Here is a 12194-nt window from a genome sequence, read left to right on the forward strand (position 1 = left end):
GAAAAAGATATATTTAGAATGTACAGACAAGATGTTACAAATCAGTAGTTTACATCATCTTCAAATTCTTAACAGTTAAAAGTTATAGGTGTCAGAAAGTGAAGGTTTTTTTTTAATGTTCATCTAAGTGTTAAGGTTGGCCAATAAGTGGGAACCAATATTGTGAGTTTACCCATTGATCAATTGAACAACATCAATCATTTCATCCCATCCGTCGAGGGGGCATACCTAACCACCAACATGTTGGGGCATGTACCATGCTTACTTGTTTTTCTTTGAAATGATGTGATAAACCGCACCATCTCAAAGAGGGGCAAAATGTAGACACCCAAATCTGTCGACTTAATTAAATGAATACTTAGTATTTATTTGATTATCTAACTATCGATCAACAATTAATTAAATTAATATTTAATTAATTCATCTTAACCATCTTCTCCTATTAATTAAATAAATTATTCAATTTATATTATTTAAATCATTAAACCATATTCTGACAATTAATTAAATATTTTAAAGCATATTTGTTTAACTAATACTCTCTCTCACATTTAAATAAATTGGCATTTGTTAAATTCCATCTCTCACATTTGAATAAATAAATATTTTTTTAAATTCCTAAATTCCTCACCCACTTGCACTTTCTAGAAAATGCAAGTTGCACACTAACCCTTCTCCTAATCATGTCTAAACCCCTATTATTAGCCTAATAACCCTCTAAGTGTTTGTGCATTCCTAAACTAAGGGATTAGAGAAGAGTCATTTCTCAAAACATTTAAGGCTTTTACAAAGTCTTAAAGGCCTTCTTCCTTTCACAAGCAAGCCCACATGGGTCTTTGACCAAATTAACCCACCTTTGACCCTTGGTTAGAAAATTATCCATTAACCCAACCATCCATGGTAACCCTCAAGTCTCTTTAAGAATTTAATGCTTTGACCAACTTAACCCATCTTTAACCCTTGCACATTCCCCCAACCCTTGGTTAAAGGCTTATCCATTAACTTAACCATCCATGATAACCCTTAAGTCCCCTCAAGCCTTAAAGGCTTTGACCAATCTAACCCTTTAACCTTTGCACATTCCTTTACCCCTTAGATAAAAGCTTTATCCATTAACCTAACCTTAACCTAACCACTCATAGTAACCATCATGTCTCTTCAAGCATTTAATGCTTTGTCCCTCTCCTCTCAAGCCTTCCCTTGTTGACACGTCTCAACATGGGATTGGATTGAAGAGGAGCATATGGATTGAGGATTACAACTTCCTTAGGATCTCCTAACCCTTCCTCGATCTATTCAATCCCAACCCTTCATTTGCCCATTTCCTCTATAAGTAGGGCTTATTCCTTCATTGTCCATGCATTGTTATTTTGTAGAGATTTTGAATAATTTGTTTAATGCTTTAACTCTTCAACTAGTTGGAGTTGCTAGTTTACATCGACACTTCATTTGCAAGCTCCATCCATACTTGAGATAATCAATCATCTCCCATCCTCCATTTGTCATCCCTTTTGTGTTAAGTTCTCAAACTAAGGGCATACTCCACATAGCAGCAGGATCTTGGAGAGGAGGAGGACAAAGAAGAGCTAACACAAGGGAGCATCATGGGGAACTTTTGTATTCATTTCATTTTGTTTATTTCCTAGCTTCTTGTTTACTAATCTTCCTTGATAATTATTTTAAATGGTTTTAGTTTTATGTTGATGACTAATCTCAATTGATCATTTTATTGTGTTTCATATATATATATATATATATATATACCCCCTCCCTCTCATTCACTCTTCTCTCTCTATTCATATATTTCACTACTTCTTTCTCCCTATCGCTATATATTTCTCCCTATCCATCTATATCTCTCTATATATCCCTCTATCTATATCTCCTCCTTTCCCTCTCTATATATTGAGTTATCTCTCCTTCTCTTTCTCTCTTCCTATCTCTCTTCCTACATCCCTCCTCTTCTCTCCCCCCTTTCCAACTATCTATCTCCCTCTCCCCCCTCTTATCTCCCTTTTCCTACATTCCTCTGTCTGTCTCTCTCTCTATCTCTCCCTCGCTCACTTACTCCCTATCCATCTATCTATCTCTTTCTACATGTCTCTCCCTTGCTCTTCTTTTACATATATCCCTCTTTCTTTCTCTTCCCACTTATCTCTATCTCTCCCACTTTCTCTCTCCCTCTCTCTATCTCCCCCTCTCTATCTCAGTCTCTACATCTTTTTATTTGTCAACCTGTCTATCACTCTCTTACTCTCCCCATTTATATTTCCTTATATCTTTATATCTCTCTCTCTCTCTCTCTCTCACTTTATCTCACCACTTATATATCTACCTCCCCATCCCTCTTCCTATATATATCTCTGTCTCCCTAGATCTATGTCTATCTTTATCTGTCCCTCTACCTCTTTATATATCTATTGGTAATATATATAAAGAGGTAGAGGGACAGATAAAGAGCTTAGCCACCACTCCCCTCTTGCTATGCCCCAACAACCCCTCTATATCTTCTTCTTTCTACCCCCCTCTCTCTATTGGTAATGGATCTTGATTATCTTCTTGATTTATAGGTTTTGTTTAAGTTGTGTTTGGATCCATGTAAGTGGATATATAGTTGATTTGAAGCTATCACTTCTCCATTCATACATTTTTTTGTATAAACAAAATCATTTTCCAAATGGCCTACCAATTGACCTCATGTACTACACAAATGTATGCAAAAATTAAACTAAAATTTTCCCTAATTAATCTTTCACACATGTTCGACATACCTATTTCACACCAAAGTTTGTTGCTAGTTTGTTTTTCCTTTCACTTCATAAGTTCATATTTACATGTCAATTACAACTTTTATATAAAAGAACATGCAAGGTAGGACACACCAATCTAAGTAATTCTATTTTTATTTATTGAATATTTATTTAAATTCTATTTTTCTATTGTTGTTTTTGGTCACGTTACATGTCCTTATCTACATATTCATTATAATTTAATAAAAATGTGTAAAACAAGAGACACAGTGCATCAACTTCTTCTCAATATTCTTCTCAATAGTGTGCTTAGTTTAGGGGAGAAAGTAAAAAAGGAGGGAGAAGAAATATGGAGATATAGAGATAGAAAGGAAAATAGATATAGATATAGAGGTCTAGGAAGGGAGAGTAAGAGAGAGAGAAGGGGAAAACATGTTTAGAGACATAGGGGAGAGAGGAAGATAGAGGGATATAAGTAAATAGAGAGGAAGAGATAGAGATACATAAAGAAAGAGGGAGAGGGAGAGTGATAAAGAGATATAGATGATGAGAAAGGGTAAGAGTAGAGATATACAATAAGATATTTAGAGAGAGAGAGAGAGAGAGAGAGAGAGAGAGAGAGAGAGAGAGAGAGAGAGAGAGAGAGAGAGAGAGAGAGAGAGAGAGAGAGAGAGAGAGAGAGAGAGAGAGAGAGAGAGAGAGATGGGAAGATTCTTTTTGTTATTGTTACTATCCTCTCTCTAAATATAGCATACCACACTTTTTGTACTTTGTGAAAAATTTCATATTGTAATTATTAATTGTTAGTTGCCATTTGCAAATAATTTTTTATTTTATTTTTATTATGATTAGCTTTGAATAATCGCCTTGTAAGCAATTATTGGCTTAATAATTTGCAATAATAAATATAACTTAATTATATATTTTTAATAAATTGTATATATTTAAATAACAAATATAAATAGATAGTAAACATATAGTATATTTAATGTTTTAATCAATATTATATGTAAAAATTATGTATAATAATAATAAATATAAATTCTAAATAAAAATAAAACATTTGAACTGTCAATTAAAAATAAATAAGTTCAATCTAATTTTCTATAATTTTAAAACACGTTACCTAATAATATTTAGTAACAAAAAAAAATCCAATACATTTGACCATAAATATGAATTAATTAAAATTCAAAATTCAATATATTTGATCAAAAAAATTAATTAGTTAAAATTTAAAATTCAATATACTTGATTTTATGAGTATTGATAAATTTAAATTCAAAACCCAACATAAAACACAAATTTAATGACTATATAAACCAAACAATTATAAAGAATTAAAAAAATACAGAAAGCCATTAAAAATCAATTTACTATGAAACATTAAAAACAAATATAAGTATTTAAATATTGAAAATAAGTGAAAGAAATTCATTAATATTTTCCAAACAATTAAACTTATTATTTTAGTATTCTTTTGAAAAAATCATTTTTCTTGATTAAAATTGGAAATGATTCAATTTAGCCATTTGAGTCAACATTTTAAGGGAAGAAAACATAAAACGATTTATAGAAAGTCTATTATTATTATTAAGCAGGTAAACATATTATTTTATACCAAATAAAATTAAATTTTCTACCCCTTTATTTTCAATATGAATAAATAGAAATAAAGAAAAATGATATTTTTATAGATATGTAAATATAAAATAAATATGGACTATGTTGGTATTTTGATGATGATTAGTTGTGATTGTCATTGATGGACACACACAGTTATTTGATAAATGAATTATTCTCAACTGGAAGCTGTTCTAACCGGTATTGTATGTATAGTCTTTATTTGTTGAAGACTATCAGTGTTTTGAAGTAGAAGCTTACCACTCGTAGTGGTATGAAGACCTCAAGCAGAATGAAGACCCCGAGCAACAATTAATATTTTGATCAGATCGACTATGATCCAGTTTTCTAGTGTTCACTTCTTAACCAATGGTTGGTATATGTAATTAACCAGTATACATGTAATGTGTGATGAGTTATCATCCACCGATACTTTTGCGGTGTTTCTGTGCCATGTTACCAAAAGTTTCTAGATGCACTGTACCTAGGAAATTGTAGTCTAATCCTATTAGACCAACATGAAATTAAGTTCCTATATAAGGACATCATGTCTAGGGTTTTTGAATATATAGAAGAGAAGTTGATATGTAGGAGTTTTTGAGAGGAGAAAAGGTATCTTGTGATTGAGATTGAGAGTGCAAAGCATAGAAGACTGAAGTAATGCTTGAATGCATTAACAAGGAGTTGTCAAGGATCTAATCAAGTGTTTTCTGCTACTATCTAGATCATTCAGTTGTTGATTACTGATATCTTCGACTAGTCTGGAACCCTTAACCGAGTAGGCCCAACCAAGCCTATTGTAAATCCTCTAACAAGGTCGTTCACAGTCATGGATTTGAAATCCTTTAACAGAGTAGTCTCTAATAGGAGTTATCTCCTAACAAAGATATGGATTCCTAACAAGATCTGTTCTGGTGAAGAACATTGTAAGGCCTTAACCGGTCTGGTTACTATTATGCAGATAGTTGACTTGTGAGTTTTACTCACCATGGTTTTTCCCATATTGGGTTTCCACGTCAAAATATCATGTTATGGTGATTGTGCTTCTGTGGGTGAATGCTTTATTTGCTATTTGGCTTATTTATGTTTTAACCAGTTTGTTGTTTAAACTACTTCACCAGTCTACTGGAAAATTATTTAAGAGTTTGGTTAAGTTCTTAGGAATACTAATTCACCCCCCCCCTCTTAGTATTCATTAGGACTATAGATTTTTTTCTCAAAGTTTTTAATTCTAAATGCTAATTAGTTCAACTAATTGAAATTTTAATCTTAAAAAAAATTCAAAATAGAAAGTCTATTATTATTATTTATAAGCAGATAAATATATTATTTTACACCAAAGAAAATTCTACGGTCCATTATTTTCAATATGAATCAATATAAATAAATAATAATAATAATATTTTTATGGATATGTAAGATATAAAATAAGCATAGACCATAAATTTTTTTCTCAAAATTTTTAATTCTAAATGTTTATTGATTCAACTATTTGAAAAATTGAACTACATGAATGTAATAGACCTACCTTAACATAAATTAATAACTAGCAATAGCACTTTGGTTTGCAATGGCTACACCGAAAAGGTGTGGAAGGTCATTGAGGAGGAAAAATTGTCAATTTTTTACATACATTTGTGCAATACATGAGGTCATTTAGAAAATGATGTTGCTTGTGAGACAAAGGTATCTCTAAAGAAGTGATACCTTAATTTGAATCAACTATGATTTCACTTATAGGGATCCAAACATGACTAAAACCAAAACTTTGAATGAGGAAGATAATCAAACTACATGACAAAAAGGCTTGTGTTATGTTTGCAATAAGGATAGGGGTGAAAAGAGAGAGAGAAGAGTGTGAGAGAAAAGAGGGGTAAGGAGTTAGAGATTTGGGATAGAGATAGAGATGGAGATGAAGGGGAGGGAGAGATAGAAAGATGAAGATAGAGTAGAGAGAGGGAGAGATATAGATGTAGAGAGATGAAAGACTAACAGGATAGAGATAGAGGAAGAGATAGAAATAGAGGAACATAGATATAATGTAGACACCTAAAATTGTCTTGTCTAATTAAATAAATATTTTTTATTTATTTAATTATTTTATCCTAAGTCTTCTTAATTAAACAAATCTTTATCTATTTAATTAATTCATTAATCCTCTTCTAAGCCTTTCCTCATTTAAATAAATACTTTTATTTATTTAAATTTTTCTTTTCCTAATTTAAATAAATACTTTTATTTATTTAATTGATCCCACCTCTATTATTTAAATAAATCTTTATTTATTTATTTAATTAATTATTCTTTCTACCCATGACACATGTTATTCATCTCTTACCTACCCCCTTTATCATTTTATTAATTCTTCTACCTACCCTTTAATCCTAGCCAACCATTTATATTTACACCTCTTAATCTTATCCCTTCATTTCTTACAGTGTCTTCTATATAAGAGGATACTCTCCTTCATTATCAACCCTAATGAGCATTCTAATTGTCTAATCATCTAATCAAGGCGTCTAATCAATCTTATGCAATAAAGCCTTCTATCAATGGAGATATGAAGACAATAGATATTGAAACCCTACTAGACATGTGAATGGTAATATTGCTTTATTTTTGTTGATTTGCATGATCTTAGGTATCTCTATTAGTATTGGTGAATGTTTCATTGTAGGACCTAGATTATATGTAGTTGGATCTTTATGGTTTTACAATAATTTATAATCACTTTTCACCATATACATTTTGGCATGTCCGGTGGGACATGGATTTTTGTTAGATCTGTGTTTTTTGTAGGTTTTTTTAACCCTATATTATTGTTTTGTAAAACAATTTGGAGAATAACCTCGCGCAGCTAGGGTTTTGGACACAAGATTAAGATCTTGGAGAGATTTGATTTTATCTCACAAACGACTTTGAAATTTTTCACCAATTTTGTTTTGGTAGGTCAACAATAGTATCATAAGTACTCAATTAACAATTCCTTGTTTTTGAAGTATATTTGAATTTTCTATGAATTGTTTATGAATTTTCATAAAAAAAATAATTTTGAGAGAAAATTAGCAATTTTTTTGGAAAGTTCTCAGAATTATACACAAGTTCTGTTCTTTGTGATTTTAATTTTGATGCAAAATATTTCATGAAAAATCAGATCTTTAAAATTTAGGGTTTTGCATTGTTTTGATTAGATATCATAAACAACTTGTATTTTTTATACCAATTTTTTTTTTAGAAGGCGCAAACAGAATTAGGAGTGCTCAGTAAAAAACATAGATTTTTTGGAGCATATGTGATTTTTATATGATTTTTTTATGAATTTTCATAAAAAATTAATTCTAAGAGAAATTTAGTGATTTTTTTGGATTTTCTTACATTTTTGGAAATTTCTCAGAATTATACATAGGATCTATCATTTGTGATTTTAATTTTGATGTAAAATAATTCGTGAAAAATCAGATCTTTAAAAATTAGTGGTTTTCAATATTTTGATCATATCTCACAAACTGCTAGGAATGGTATCATGAGTTTCTAGTAAAAAAATCAGATTTGTTGGATCAATTTTGAATTTTCCATGAATTTCTTATGATTTTTCATAAAAAAATAATTTTTGAAGCAAATTAACAATTTTTTTGGATTTTGTTACATTTCTGGAAATGTCTTGAAATTTTACAGGTGGCCTATTTTTTATGATGCAAAAGAACTCGTGGAAAATCAGATCTTTGAATTTGTCAAAAAATGTATTATTGAAGGCCCCTATTTCACAAATTCTTTTGGATCTAAAATTTACTTAACTTGTGTGCTTGCAGGAGGGGTATTAACTCAAAAATACTAACAAGTTTGTTGCTGAACTTTTGGCAAAGATTTGATTTTGAAATTGCTTTCTTTGTCTCTTTTAGTCTAGCAAAACACTTCCATTGGTGCTCTAAAATTAACAAGTGTCTTTTGTGTCTTGAGAAATAGGCTCTTTTTGTTTTACCTTTTAGAGGGCCTACCTCCCGAGTAGCCCATAAGGCCAAGTGAGAGAGAACGACCCAAGTGGTAACAAGCTAAAGCCAAGCTCTTCCAAGACACTATAAATAAATGTGTTTGTGACGAAAGTTGCAAGCAACGGGTGCTGATTAGTTCATACCAACAACATGTCTCCCCATAAAGCCTATAGAGCGCAACCTTTATAAGTTGGGAGCCTTCCTTAATGGAGCGTACTTCACCGCATGTATGGCCACTCGAACAGATGCCCTTACTAGACACCTTTTGTGTTAGAAGCCAAAAACCTTCTAGTTGTTGGCGCAGGAGGTTGGACCTCTGAAGTAGCTCACATTCTTATGGTTCTTAGTAGAGATACAAAGTTTGCCACAGGGAGTTTTCATGGGGACTAGTGCTTGGCTTCCCCAGAGAAGTGAGTGTCATGGAGGGGAGTCAGTGGGGTCAAGCACCTAAGTATCCACTCTTAAATTGCGTAGCTCAGGGTAACCCCCCACGTGAGATTCAACAACTATTGTCTCGACCAACCCTAGGATTTGTTCTTGCATGATCAAAACACTCAAACATTTTCGAACAAAACAAAGAATCATTGTGTCTACCATGTTTTCAAGTGTATGCAAAAATATTTCACATTATACTTCACATTTGGAAACATTTTGGATCCTTAAGACAAAACACTTTCACACATTGAGTCTTCATTGTTATTGTGTCTTCTTGTCACTAAAAGTCAAAGCATTGATATTTGGTCACATTCAACAACTTCGCAATTGGACAGAATTTTCAAAACATTTTCAAAATCATGTCTGGATTTGTTAAAACTGCGTCTGCATTCACAGTTCAGAGATTACAAGAAAACTCTTGAGAACAATAAGGACTTAAGTTTTCAGATCTAAAGAGCTTATAAGGCTGCTTCCTATAAGGCTTCATTCTTTAGTCAACCTATCTTGGTCATACACAGTCAATCATTTTCCTTCACTTGCATTGCCCTCATACATATTTTCCAAATTTGAGTCAAAAGGTTACTTTGCTTGTCCTCATCAAACTGTGAAAACCTACTAAAACACAACACTAGGTGAGTCCCGCATCAGGATCTATCAGCTCAGGGTCTTATTTGGTCTTCTTGAGTTAGGGTAAAATTACCTCATCAAGAGATCCATCATCTCTTTGGAAGCCACACCTTACTCTCAAACATACATACCTGGAGTCAAGGTCAACTTACCTCGTCAAGAGATCCATCATCTCTTTGGAAGCCTCACCTTACTCTAAAAACATACATACTTTGGTATTACACTCTTGGACATTGCAAGTTCACCCTAGATTCATCTACACTTCATACACCTCTTGGTCTTCCATAGTCTTTGCATTTTCATCCTACCTTTCATTTTTGGCTCAAGACTTTAGTCCATGGTTGAAACCCATTCACAAAGGTCTAGAAGGGAAGCCTAAGAGTATTTAAGGTCTTTAAAAATGAGTACCTATGAGTCTGATGGAGATGAATTCTACAATCCATTTGAAAACCGCAGTAATATACTAGACAATGACAACAATGATAATAACAATGGAGTTAATACAAGACAAAGGAGGCCCAATAGTGGTGGTAAGAAAGATCATCTCATGCTTGAATCACCTTTGTCCCTATTTAAAAAACCTAAGATTCCAAACATGTACACTCATTCTCATGCAAGTTATGATAGAACCTCTCATGGACAACCCCGCAGTCATCCTTTCCCATGGACAAGAACTACCACCATGCATGAGGTTATGATGATACCCAAGATAATACCAATGCATACAATTATACTCAATCACACATTCAAAATCATGACATGAGGAGACCCCATGTCAAATTTGGGGGAAATATCTAAGATCATTCTTATGATACCTCTTATCCTCATGGTCATGACATTTATAGACCTAGATCTAGTACTCCTCACTACAATATCACGCCAAGTAGTCCATACACAAGCTATAACTATTTCCCTCCTCAATATGAACACATCTATGATCAATACCATCCATATATGCATTATATCCCTCCTCCTCCACCCGGTGGCTCAAGCATGGGACTAGCTCAAAGAGAAAAGATACCACTCAAGAATGACTTGCAACAACAGATCAAAGACTTACAAAGGCAAATGGTGGACATGAATACACCAAAGCAACAATACACAATGAAAGATATATGCCCTTACCCATTTGATAGAATAATTCCAATGCCTCCATTCCCTCCACATTTTGTAAAACCAAAGTTTGATAAATACAAAGGCAAAGGGGATCCTAAGGCACACATAAGATGGTTTTTCACAGCTTGCATTGAGGTAGCAGTAGAAGAAACATACTTGATGAGATTGTTTCCACAAAGCTGAGGCGAACAAGCAATGGAATGGTTCTCCCTGATGGACTTGAAATGCACTGAGAGGGGGGGGAGGGGTGAATCAGTGACACCAAAAATTAAACTACTTCAAACACTAATCGGTAGATGAACTTAACAAAGCTTTTAAAGATAATGCATGCAATCTGAAATGATATAACAACATCCACAATAAGTAAAACATCCACCATAACACAAGTGTTTGTACATTGAAAACCCAAATAGGTAAAAACCATGGTGAGATGGAACTCACAAGTTAACTATCTATAGTAATAGATAACTGACTGGTTAGGGTCTACAAAGTTCTTTGCTACGAGTGAATCTTGTTAGAGATCCCAAAGTTTGATTAGAAGCTTATACCCTGTTAGGAGTAACCTCGGTGGAGGATTTCTGAATCCAAACTAATGGATCACCCTGTTAGAGGATTTGTACAAAGAAGCTTGTTAGAGCTTACCCGGTTAGGGGATTTGAATTCTGCTGTGATTGTTAGAAAATAATAGGATTGGTTTGATTTGTCTGACTAGCACAATACTTGCTTGATCAGATCCTTCTAAACATATTCAACACTGCTCTTCTACATACTCTGCAACTTAACTCTTTTGACTTTCGCACACAACATATCACTTTCACTCATATGAAATAATTCATTTTAATGTCAATATATATGCATTAAGATTTCATGTTGGCCCAAATAAATCATAACACAATTTCCTAGGTGCAGTGTATCTGGTCAAGTGATCATAACTCGTCACAAAAATACCACTAAAATTTGTCGGTGGGATAACTCATCACGATTTGTGGTAACTCATCACAAAATCAACAAATTTTGGTTGGAATTAAATATATGAACCACTATCCTTGAATCTTTTGATATAATCTCCACTTGATCTTCATCTTGATGCCGACTAATGTGTATCCACTAGTTGTCTTCTATGTATATACCAGTTGTCACAAAGTACCGGTTAGAGATAAACCTCTTAGTATAACCTCTATTATACCGGTTGTAGTATAAACAACTTCAAGTTATATCGATAGACAATATAAAAATGTGTATGTGTGTGTGTTTCATCAATGACAACATATGATGAATATATTACAATCATCATCAAGCCAACAATCTCCCCCTTTGGCATTGATGGCAACACTTAGAAAATTTTACAGTAATACCGCTAAGTGTGCATACAAAACAAAAATTTACACATATACACATGCTCCCCCTTAATGCATACATTATACAAAATTTTCAAAAACAAAAACATATTTCTACTCCCCCTTTGACAATAATGCCAAATTGAAAAAGTAATATATATATAATTTGTATCAGAGTGTTCAGCATATACAATAAAAAATTAAAAAAAAGGTTCATGCATTATCTAGTCTCATAAAATATCATTAAAGTTCTTCTTCAATTATGATATGGCATTTTTCCATGTCGCTAGCACGTTCTCAGTGTACTCTTTTGTAGA

The 12194-nt window shown here is 32.7% G+C and overlaps 1 protein-coding gene across 1 annotated transcript in view; it reads right to left on the minus strand.

Annotated features, from left to right (window-relative positions):
- LOC131875794 (pollen-specific leucine-rich repeat extensin-like protein 1) overlaps window positions 1-12194 on the minus strand; it is a 60648-nt gene that overhangs the window by 30729 nt on the left and 17725 nt on the right. The window lies entirely within an intron of this gene.

This window comes from Cryptomeria japonica, chromosome 5 (assembly GCF_030272615.1).
Source record: "Cryptomeria japonica chromosome 5, Sugi_1.0, whole genome shotgun sequence".
In the NCBI taxonomy this organism is placed as follows: Eukaryota; Viridiplantae; Streptophyta; class Pinopsida; order Cupressales; family Cupressaceae; genus Cryptomeria; species Cryptomeria japonica.